Consider the following 11890-nt stretch of genomic DNA (forward strand, 5'->3'; position numbering starts at 1 on the left):
TTTTGTGCGAAACAAAAATTCATATAAAAAAATATTTATATAATTTTTTTATTAACAATTTTTTTATTAAAATGTGTTACTTTACTATATTTAAAATATATTATTTGAAATAATTATATTATTTTAGTTAATATATATTATTTAAAAGAATATTTAAAATTAATTATTTTATATTAAAAATATATTATTAGTTTTTCTTAAAATAACATTTTCTTTTTTTGGTTCAAATACTATCACAAAAAAATTTTACATAGCGACTATTCAAGAAATATTATATAAGTTAATAAAAGAAAGAAGTACTCTCTCTTTTTTACCAAAAATAAGAAGATTAAAATTCGTGACCTTTTAAGTGAGTATGAGAAGATTATGCCATTTGAATTATAGCTCGTTGGCAAAGAAAGAAATACTCGTAATTATATAGGTGGAAACTCAGGTGCCGTCGACTTCACGTGAAGTTGATAGTTGAAAGCTGTTAAATGGTTTGACTGATTTGACTAAATTTTCATTTAACGACTCTCAGCTATCAACTTTACGTGAAGTCGACTGCATTTTTTCACCAATTATATATTAAATAGAATAATTATTTATTAGGCTCATTCTTATACAAATAAAAATTTCTATGAGTTTTATATCTGTAATATTTTATACCAATTAGCTTTAAAGTTTAATTATTTTTTGAATAAATTAATAAAAAAGTAATACAAATAGTTGTTTAAATATAATTGTATTTTAATTTTTCATTCTATTACGTACACGTTGAGGATAATTTAAAATAAAAGATAATAGACTTATTATAACTGCCATGTATTTTGTGCTTTAATTTGAATGTACACGTTGAGAATTATGGCGCTTTCATAGAGATAGAGACCAGGTTCTTCTACAGAATCGGTTTTGTGTTTGGAGTTAGTCAATCAGCAGCGGTGACAGACAGGCTTCTTCCTCTTCTATGGCATCGATTTTTTGGGTTTTGAAAGTCATTTATGGCAGATGTGAAAGGAAGTGGGTTCAAGAGCGTCAAAATCTGTGGCTAGCCAGAACGATAGTGGAAGCACCGCCATCAAACAAAACAGTGAATATGTTTGAAGATATCGCATCGACAATAACAGAGTAATGGAAGAATTCGATCAAATTTTTGAATACTTTTGTGGTGTAAAAGTCGTCTTTAACGAGGGAATTAATTTTTTTTATCAGTATCAATTTGTTTATTCAGTCCATAACAAAAAAAATAACAATAATAAATAAATTTAATTTACCTAATAATTTTTGATAGTAGGTTAACTTTTAAAGAGTACTGCACTCTCTATTTTACCTAGCATAATTTGTATTTTAGTAACACTTTTTCTTTTTTTTTTTTTGGTTGACACACTTTTTCTTTTTTAGAATAATTTGTAGATTTTTATTGTGGTATTTCTTTGTTTTGGGGGTAGTTTTTTTTGTTGTTGTTTATAGTATCTCCTAAGCTGACAGCCAATGATAAATCCGTAGCAGATGTAATTTTGGCGTGATTTTGGTTTGATGAGATAGAATCATTGGGAGTGAAAAGAGCCCATAATAAAACCTGTAATAAGAGAAATTATTTTGGGCCTTGTGTATTAACTAAACCTCTTATGAGACCTATGAGGCTATGAATGACTATTAGCTGGATACAATAAACCTCATTTTTCTCTCCTAATATCTCTTCACTATTCTACATTCACTGAACCTAAATATTGAGCCTAATTAGGCTTATTTATTGTACAGATTCTTCTATATAGGGGTGTAAATTATCGAATCGAACCGAAATTTATCGCAAAATCGAACCGAAATTTATAAAATCAAAAAAATCAATTTTTTTAGTTTTTTCTTTTTGAATTAAATCAATCGGTTCAGTTCAGTTTTTAGTTGACTTGACAGAAATCGAACCGAACTAAATCGAATAAAAAATATGGCTTAATAATGCATTGAAATAGAAATTTTAGACTTAACAAATGTGTTTGTTTTATGTTTAGTTGTTGGAATGAGTTGAAATTGTGTTGAATATGAATGTAATGTAATGTTATTTCAGTTTATTGATTATTTTGAATATCATTTTACTGAGATTAATTTTCTATTAGTTAGGATTTAAAAACCGAAAAAATCGACCGAATCAAACCGTTTTTGCACAAATAACAAACCGATTGGTTGGTATTTTGTGAAAACCGAACAGATCGATTCGGTTGGTTTTTGGTCCAAAACCAAACCAAACCGAACCGATAACACTCCTACTTCTATATATATATATATAATAGATTTAATTAATTCTTTGCTCATTTTACTAAATTTTTAATTAAATTTTTTTATATTTTTAATTAGATTTTTATATTATTTTTAATTTTGTAATTAGGTTATTTTTATATAAAAATATTAAAATTAATAGAATATTTTTTTTAAAATACATGTGATCAAAGATTAGTTAAGTTTTTAATCATAAATATTTTTAATTTGTGAAGAAATTTTCAGTTAATCCTAATATTTTTTACACTAAAAAAACCTAATTATAAAATTAAAAGAAGTATAGAGACTCAATTAAAAAAAATATAAAGACCTAATTAAAAATTTGGTAAAACTATAAAGACCAATAGATTAATTAAATCTAAAAAATATTTACCGTCATTGCAATTTACAAACATCCAAAATTCAGCAAAAACGCAGAGCAAAAAAAAATCAAAAGTGCAAGAAAAAATAAATCAATTATAATAATAAAAAGGGTTAAGTATTCTTTTTGTCCCTAAGGTCTAAGGCCAAAATCAAAATCATCCCCGACCTTTTTTTGTTATTAAAATCATCCTCAACGTTACAAAACGTTATAAAATCGTCCTTTTCTACTTTAATTTTATTTTTTTTACTAAATTACCTTTAATAATTAATATAAATAATAAAAATAATATTAAAAAACCCTCCCCCTCCCCCTCCACCTGTCGCCCCACTCCCACTTCCTCATAACACCCCCTGCGACTCCATCCCCTCGCCCCACTCCCACTTCCTCATAACACCCCCTCACTCCATCCCCTTCCCCAATCCCCCTTCCTCGTAACACCCCACCCCCCTCGGCACCCCATCCCCTTCCCCAATCCCTCAAAGTTCAGCCTACCTTTTAACATTCTCTAATTTCTTCTTCATGGCTACGTACTTATGAGAGAATCAAATAAGAATCAAGTGGCTGAGAGTATTATTTGATGTGAGAGAATTACCACCATCATCGTCATTCCAATATTATGGGACAAGTTCTGTGGCCAAGTGAGAACCATTTGACGATGTTGGATCTTTCATAGGTTTGGCCAGTTGAAAGTGTTACTGGCTCTTGCATTGGCTCAAGTGAAATTGGACAAATGAACACCGTGGGAGCATCATCAATTCTTGTTGAAGATTCCATTTCCTCAATCATCACCTTTAGCTCCAATTTCTCAGCAACTTTCGATAGAGCCTTATTATCTAGAACCAAAAAACATCAAGTTTTGAAGTTTCTTTAGATAATTGATATTGTGCCATGAGGAAGGGGGTATGAGGAAGTGGGGTGCGGAGGAGGGGGTATGAGGAAGGAGATGGAGGGAGAAGAAAGGGAAGAGAGTTAGTGGGGGGAGAGAAGGGTTTGTTTTTATTTTTTTTAATATTATTTATATTATTAAGGATAATTTGGTAAAAAGAATAAAATTAAAGTAGAAAAGGATGATTTTATAACGTTTTGTAACGTTGAGGATGATTTTAATAACAAAAAAAGGTCGGGGACGATTTTGATTTTGGCCTCAGACCTTAGGGACGAAAAGAATACTTAACCCTAATAAAAAAAAATGGAGCTTACTTGACACTGGTGGCAGATGTAATAACAAAGGCAGTTGTAAATTCAAACCAAGGTATTTTACATAATGTCACTTTCAGTTTTCAGTCCTAAATCATGGGTCATCGATTCAGGAGCGACCAATCATGTTTCATATATTAAAAATTCATTTCAAAAATTACATCCGATTCAACCTGTGTTGGTTAGCATGCCTGATGGCACAAACACACTGGTCAATACTGCAGGCACAGTTGTGTTCTCTGATCAATTTTATTTGCTGATTGTCTTTTATATTCCAAGCTTTAAATTCAATTTGATATTAGTATCAAAACTAACAGCAGATTTAAAATGCAAACTGATTTTTTATGAAAATGAGTGTGAAATTCAGGACAAGACTATCAAGAGAACAATTGGTGTAGCTGAACAAAGGAGAGGACTCTATGCCTTTGAGGACCTAACACCTGTTCAAACTGCATCACAAGCTGCATTCACATCTTTAGCATCTATGCTATCTGCACAACACACACAAATAGAGCATTCTGCACTGTGGCATCTTAGATTAGGACATCTACCAAATGATAGGATTGCTGTTAAGAAAAGAGAATACAAAAATTTGAAATTTTCAACATGTAGCAATAAGCCTTGTGATTCTTGCCATTATGCAAAGCAAAAACGGCTGCCATTTATGTCAAGAATCTCTAAGAACATGAACATCTTTGACATTATACACATTGACATTTGGGGTCCTATCAATAACATTTTTATTTTGGGTTTTAGATATTTTTTACTATTGTTGATGACAAAATTTGATTCACTTGGTGCTACTTTATGAAATTGAAAAGTGAAGCCAGTGAATTAGTCAAGAGTTTTGTAAAAATGGTTGAAACTCAATTTGGAGTGACCATTAAAAAAATCCGAACTGACAATGGATATGAATTTAAATTGAACAAATTCTATGCATCCAAAGGCATCATACACCAAACCACCTGTGTAGAAACTCCCCAATAAAATGGCATTGTAGAAAGAAAACATCAACATATCTTAGAAGTTGCTAGAGCCATGATGTTTCATTCTAATATGCCAAAGAAACTTTGGGATTTTGCAATAAGGCATTCGGTACATATCATTAACAGAGTTCCTAGTGTCTTATTGAAAAATCGTTCTCCTTATGAGATTTTGAAAGGAAAACCACCTGACATATCTTACCTTAAGGTGTTTAGATGTCTAAGATTTGCTTTAACAAAATTAGCACATAGATCCAAATTAGAACAAAGGGCAGTCAAATGTGTACTTTTGGGTATTAAGGAAGGTGTTAAGGGATATGTTTTATATGATATAACAAGTAGAAATATATTAATCTCAAGAAATGTATACTTTTATGAGAATATATTCCCATTTTCATTTGAAAGTTCAAAAGCAAGTAACACTGCCACTAATTCTGCACCATCCACATTACACAACTTTGCATTTGATGATTCATTCCCTGAATTTCATAGTAGCATTAATCCTCATTCATCACTATCACATAATCAATTAGTTCCAATGCATCATGAGTTTGACACATCTGAATGCTTACCAGCATCAGTAAGGTCGAATGAGTCACCATTCATTAGTACTGCATCCGAGACACCTTAGGTTATTAAGAAATCTACAAGAGATAGAAAGCGTCCTACATATTTAGAGGATTATCATTGCATGCCTGCTGTGTCAGTGAATTCATACAACAATTGTTCCTTGAATTCAAGTTTTAACTCACATGATTTTCATAAGTTTTTTCTTGAAAATTTTGAAAACATGTTACATCAGCAAACAGCAAATTTCTTTGATCAATCTACAATCATGTTTTTTTAGTCAAAATCACCATTTTTCCTCCTTCCCCTTGATGCTTCTACCGTTCTATCTACCACACACACTTCTCAACCTAAAACCAAAGAACCGAAATGCTATGTTGAGGCCATCTGTGATCCTAGTTGGCAGGAGGCTATTAATTTTGAATTGACTGCTCTAAGGAAAAATAGAACTTGGACTCTTACCAAACTTCCTAATGGGAAGAAAGCTGTGGGTTGCAAATGGGTCTTTAGGCTAAAACTGAAGCCTGATGGTTCGGTTGATCGTCACAAGGCCAGGCTGGTTGCTCAGGGATTTACCCAAACTGCTGGGGTAGATTATTTCGAGACATATAGTCCTGTGGTTAAGATGAACACCTTCCGAATTCTCATGTCTATTGCTGCAGTGAGGGGTTGGTTCGTCCATCAATTGGACGTCAACACAGCCTTTTTGCATGGTGACTTAACTGAAGAAGTATATATGCGCCCACCGCAAGGACTCGCTCTGCCCTCCCCAGACTTGGTCTGCAAACTGGATCGTTCCCTTTATGGCTTGAAACAAGCCAGCAGACAATGGAACACCAAGCTGTGCACCACTCTGCTCAATGCTGGATACTCTCAATCAAGACATGATTATAGTCTCTTCACCAAGTCATCCAATAGCATATTCACCGCTATTTTAGTCTATGTAGATGATTTAATATTGGCTGGAAATGATTTGAAAGAAATTACCTTCCTCAAACAGCATCTACATGACCTCTTCAAAATCAAAGACATTGGAGAGTTGCAATTTTTCTTGGGTTTAGAGGTAGTTCGAAGTAAGAGGGGGATTGCGGTTTGTCAAAGGAAGTATTGCATCGACCTCCTCAAGGACTACGGATTAATGGAAGGCAAGACAACATCAACTCCAATGGATTATACCATCAAACTGACAAAGAGCACTGGAACTCCTCTGAGCTCAACAGCAGAGTATAAAAGACTAGTTGGAAGATTGTTATATCTAACTAATACAAAACCAGATATAGGGTATGCAGTTGGAAGACTAAGCCAGTTTTTGGACTGTGCTACTGACAAGCACTTTGAAGCAGCCTTAAAGGTACTCAAATATCTCAAAAATGAGCCAGCATTGGGATTGATGTTCTCATCTCAAATAGATTTAGAGCCTACTGGTTTTTCGGACAGCAACTGGGGCACATGTCCAGACACTAGGAGATCTATAACGGGCTATTATTTCTTCATAGGAACATCTATTGTGTCATGAAAAAGTAAGAAGCAAAATACAGTGGCAGTGTCATCGTGTGAAGCAGAATACAGAGCCCTTGCCATGGCTACGAGGGAAGCGCAATGGATTACTTACATTCTAGAAGACTTGGAAGTGAAGCAAGACAAGTCGATTGCAGTGTACTGTGACAGCCAATCAGCTTTGCACATTGCAGCCAATCCGGTGTTTCATGAGAAAACTAAGCATATAGATATGGATTGCCATGTAGTGAGGGATAAATGGCAAGAAAAAGTAATCAAGTTGCTGCCAATCACAACAACAAATCAAACAGCTGATGTGCTAACTAAGGCATTGGCTCCCACCTTATTTCAAAAATGTTGCAGCAAACTGGTGAAAATCACAGATTCTGTTTAAGAGGGGGTGTTACCTGAACTAATTGGTCATGTATAATAGTAATTAGTTAGAAAATGCTGATGTGGATAAATGCTTTAGTGAGCAAAGTAGTTAGTTATTAGCAAGTGAGATAGTTAGTTATGCAGCTTAGTTTGAAAGCTATTATAAATAACTTATGATGTAACATTGGAGGTAATTTTTCACAATCAAAAAAGAATGCAAGAGTGATGAAATTGTGACAGTTGTACACACCCTCCTCTGCTTCAAGTTTCGTGAGGTTCTTCCTTTTGATTTCCTTCGAACTCACCAACTTCAACAAGGTGTGCTGTCAACTAATTGTTTGGTGCGGTGGGGTGGTCTCACATTGGTGACGAGTTGTGCAATTTATAATTAGAGAGGATAAAATTTAAAATAACTCTCAGTTCAATTTAATCCTCATTTTATAACTATTGATTCTAGATATAGTAATTAATTTGTTTCAATTTGCCACCCTAATATTATTGTTTTTCATTTTTCTTCGATTAATTTGCTCCCAAATATATCGTGTTTCAGGTTTGTGCATATATGTGGTTTGATCTTCTACGTTGCTCTTCACAGGTTAACTAGTCTTAGAAACAGAATTCTTGTGTGAGATTCTTCATTAGAATTTAGAATCACTCATTTTTCATCCGCCATTCTTGTTGGTTCTCTTCAAGGTTCCGTTTAATATTTGCAATTGGTTGGTTAGTCACATCCTCCATCTTTCCCTCAAATTGTGTTTAGACTATGTTAGGGTGTGTTTGCCAAACGCGTTACAAGAAGAAGTACGTTTAGCCTTCTTAAAAGTTTTAATTTTTAGTTTGGCAAATTTTTTTATTCATGAACGCAAAAATGATTTTGCTTTCAAAACCATGGTTTTCAAGAAGCTACAATTTTAAGTTTCTGTGTTTGTAAAATGGACTTCTAGCTATCAATACTCCATCTTTATTTACCTTTTTACCAACTTTATCCTTCATGTATGTTATTATATTATTTATGAAATTCTTATTATTTTTATTTACATGAACTCATTTTTTTATTATTTTTATTTTTATTTTTTATTAATTATTTATTTGATATTATACACTTTTATAATTGTAATTTTTTGTATTATTTTTATAATATAATTTATTAATTCTATTAAGTAATGTAAATTAAACAAAAAATTAATTGTAAATAATAATAATAATAATAATAAATTATAGCATACTAAAAAAAGTACTAAGAGTACTAAAAATATATTATATAAAAAATATCATAAATTTTTTTTTGATTTATTTCAGTTACTACCAAGATAAATATTTAATTTTTTTTATTATTTTTAGTACTCTCTAAAATTTATATTTTGTTAGTTTTAATTAAAAATATATTTTGCTAATTTTTATATATTATTTTTATTTTAGTGTATAAATATTAATTTTATTATAGAATTAATTAATAAGATCTATTCAATTATCTAAATTAAAATAATAAAATAATATACAAAAACTATTTAAGTTGGTGTCTTTTTAATAATTTTTTATCTAAGAGTGATTTTGAGTTGTAGAATCCAAACAACATTTATTTTACTATAATTCATTTTAATGCAAAGATTACCAAACATAAATCATTTTAACACAAACTTACTTTTCATCAAAATCAAATTTATAAAAAGGATACCACTAACTATTACCTTCACAATAATTCTTTATAATTTTTCCTACTTCTCTTAGTTACAATTTTTTTTTTCATTAAAATAGTTCAAATTTATTTTAATCACTAGCAAATTAAATATTTTAATTTTTTTATTATTTTTAATACTCATTTTCATATTTAAATTTTTATGTTTTTATTGTATTTTTTACTTATATTTTTGTATTTATATGATAAATATTTTTATATTATTTGTGTAGTGTTCTGATTTCTCATGTTATGTTTTTATAAGTTTTTTTTATTATTTACTATACTATTTTTTATAGATATATTTTTTATTAAATCTTTTTTTAATTTTTGTTTAGCTTTGTTCATATAATTATTTATTTATTTTATTGTATTTCTTTTATTCATATGACAAATGTTGTTGACCTTTTTTTAAAGATATTTTTATTATTTTTTTCATATGAATTCTTTTTTTCTATCATTTCTTGCATTATATTTATGTTATGTATGAAATTTTTTTATTTTTTATTTGATTTTATTCATACAAATTTTATTTACTTTTTATTGTATTTTTTTGTTCATATGATATATGTTGTTGATTTTATGAAATTTTTATTATTTTTTATCTGTATGATTTTTTTCTATTTTTTGATGTACTCTATTTTTGTTTTGTATTAATTTTTTTATTTTTTATTATGACTTTATAAAATTTGTAATTATAATTATTATATACTACGTTTATTATCAAAATTTTGTATAATATAAATTATCTATGATCATATAAAAAAGGACAAAATAAATAAAAAATTAATTATAAGTAACAATAAAGCCATAAATAATGAAAATTTATAATCCAAAATAATACTAAATTAAAGAGTACTAATAGTACTAGAAAAATTATAGAATATTTTCTTTTTGTCTGATATTATAAAATTTATAGTACTCTCTTTCATTTTTTATTGTATTTATTTTATTTATATGATAAATATTTTTTATATTATTTTTGTTAGTATTCTGATTTTGCATACATATAAAAAAATTATTTAAATTGATGTCTCTTTTAGTAATTTTTTATCTAAAAGTGATTTTGAGTAGTATAATCCAAACAATATTTGTTTTACTATAATCAATTTTGATATAAAGATTGCCAAACATAAATCAGTTAACCCAAACTTACTTTTCATCAAAATCAATTTTACAAAATCAATTTTATGCAAACTCCCATTTGCAAACTGCAATCCAAACACACAATTTACAAACGAGAGTTTGCATAAAATTGATTTTGCAAACTTGATTTTGGTCAAAAGTAGGTTTGTGTTAAAGTGATTTATATTTGGTAATTTTTGTATCAAAATGGATTATAGTAAAATAAATATTGTTTGGCTTATACCATTCAAAATCACTTTTAGATAAAAAATTACTAAAATGGACATCAACTTAGATTTTTTTTATATTATCCTATTGTTTTAATTTAGATATTTAAATAGATTTTATTAGTTAATTTTATAATAAAATTAATATTTACTTACTAAAATAAAAATAACATATAAAAATAGACAAAATATTTTTTTAAATAAAAATAAAAATTATATATTTTAGATATATATATATATAAGAATATTTAATCAAATATGTTACATTTTTTAAGTATTAAATGTTACTTTAGTATTTTTTTACATCGTACTCTTATTCTAGTACTCTCAATAATCTTATTCTTAATATTAATTTGAAATCCAACGTTTATGATTTTATTATTATATATGATTAATTTTTTATTTAATTTATCTTTTTTAATGGAATCATAATCTATATTATAAAAAATTACACTAAAATATAATATAGGAGAATTACAATTATAAAAGATAGTACTGAAAATAATAAAAAAAAATTAAATATTTACTTTATAGTGATTGAAACAAATCTAAAAGTTCTTAATGATCTTTTTATATAATATATTTTTAGTATTTTTAGTACTCTTTTTTTAGTATATTATAATTTTTTACTATTATTATTATTTACAGTTAATTTTTTTTATTTAATTTACTTTACTTAATAGAATTAATAAATCATATTATAAAAAGATAATAACAAACATAATACACAAAAATCACGATTATAAAAGTGTATAATATCAAACAAATAGTTAAAAAAATAAAAATAATAAATAATAGAAAATTAGAGCTCATATAAATAGAAATAATAATAATTTTATAAATAATACAATAACATATACAAAGGATAAAGTTGATAAAAAGTAAATAAAATGTTAGTATCTATGGCTAAAAGTCCGTTAAGAAAACGCAAAGCTAAAAATAGTTGCTTCTTGTAAACGCTGGTTTTGGCAGCAGAATCACTTCTGCGTTCATGATAAAAAAATTTGCCAAACCAAAAGTTGAAACTTTCAAGAAATTTAAACGTGCTTCTTCCCTTCCAACGGTTTCCCAAACACACCCTTAGTTGTTAACAATTAGCATACACACTTAGTTGTTAACAATTAGCATTTCACGTTGCGGAATTTAAAATACATGTATTTACAGAAAATAGTGGGTAATTAATATTTTATTTTTCTTTTATCTTATTTTACCTGCTTTAACTTTTGCCAACTACTACTTTATTAGTGGTGGGTTATCGGTAAAGTACAAAACATTGAGACAAACACTCCACAGAGATGCTAAATAATGTCACACAGAACTGCAAGACTTGTATACTCAATTCATATTCTATATAAATCTAACCATATTCCTCAACATAAATATCAAATCAATTAACCTAATCAACAAATTCATGTTAATATCAACGGAATTAAACAAATGATGATAACACTAACATATTGTGGTGTGCGTAACCCCGGCCTCAATGAATTTGGGAAAGGGCTTTAAACACCACATTATCAATTTGAGGAGTTGTCTATACATCAAAAGTACTGCTTTGCAAATAAAAAGACTTCAACTCCCTTAAAATAAATTCAATGCATCATAGAGTTGATATAATAAAGGGACT

Source organism: Arachis ipaensis, chromosome B3 (genome assembly GCF_059453495.1).
Source record: "Arachis ipaensis isolate K30076 ecotype BB chromosome B3, ASM5945349v1, whole genome shotgun sequence".
NCBI classification, from domain to species: Eukaryota; Viridiplantae; Streptophyta; class Magnoliopsida; order Fabales; family Fabaceae; genus Arachis; species Arachis ipaensis.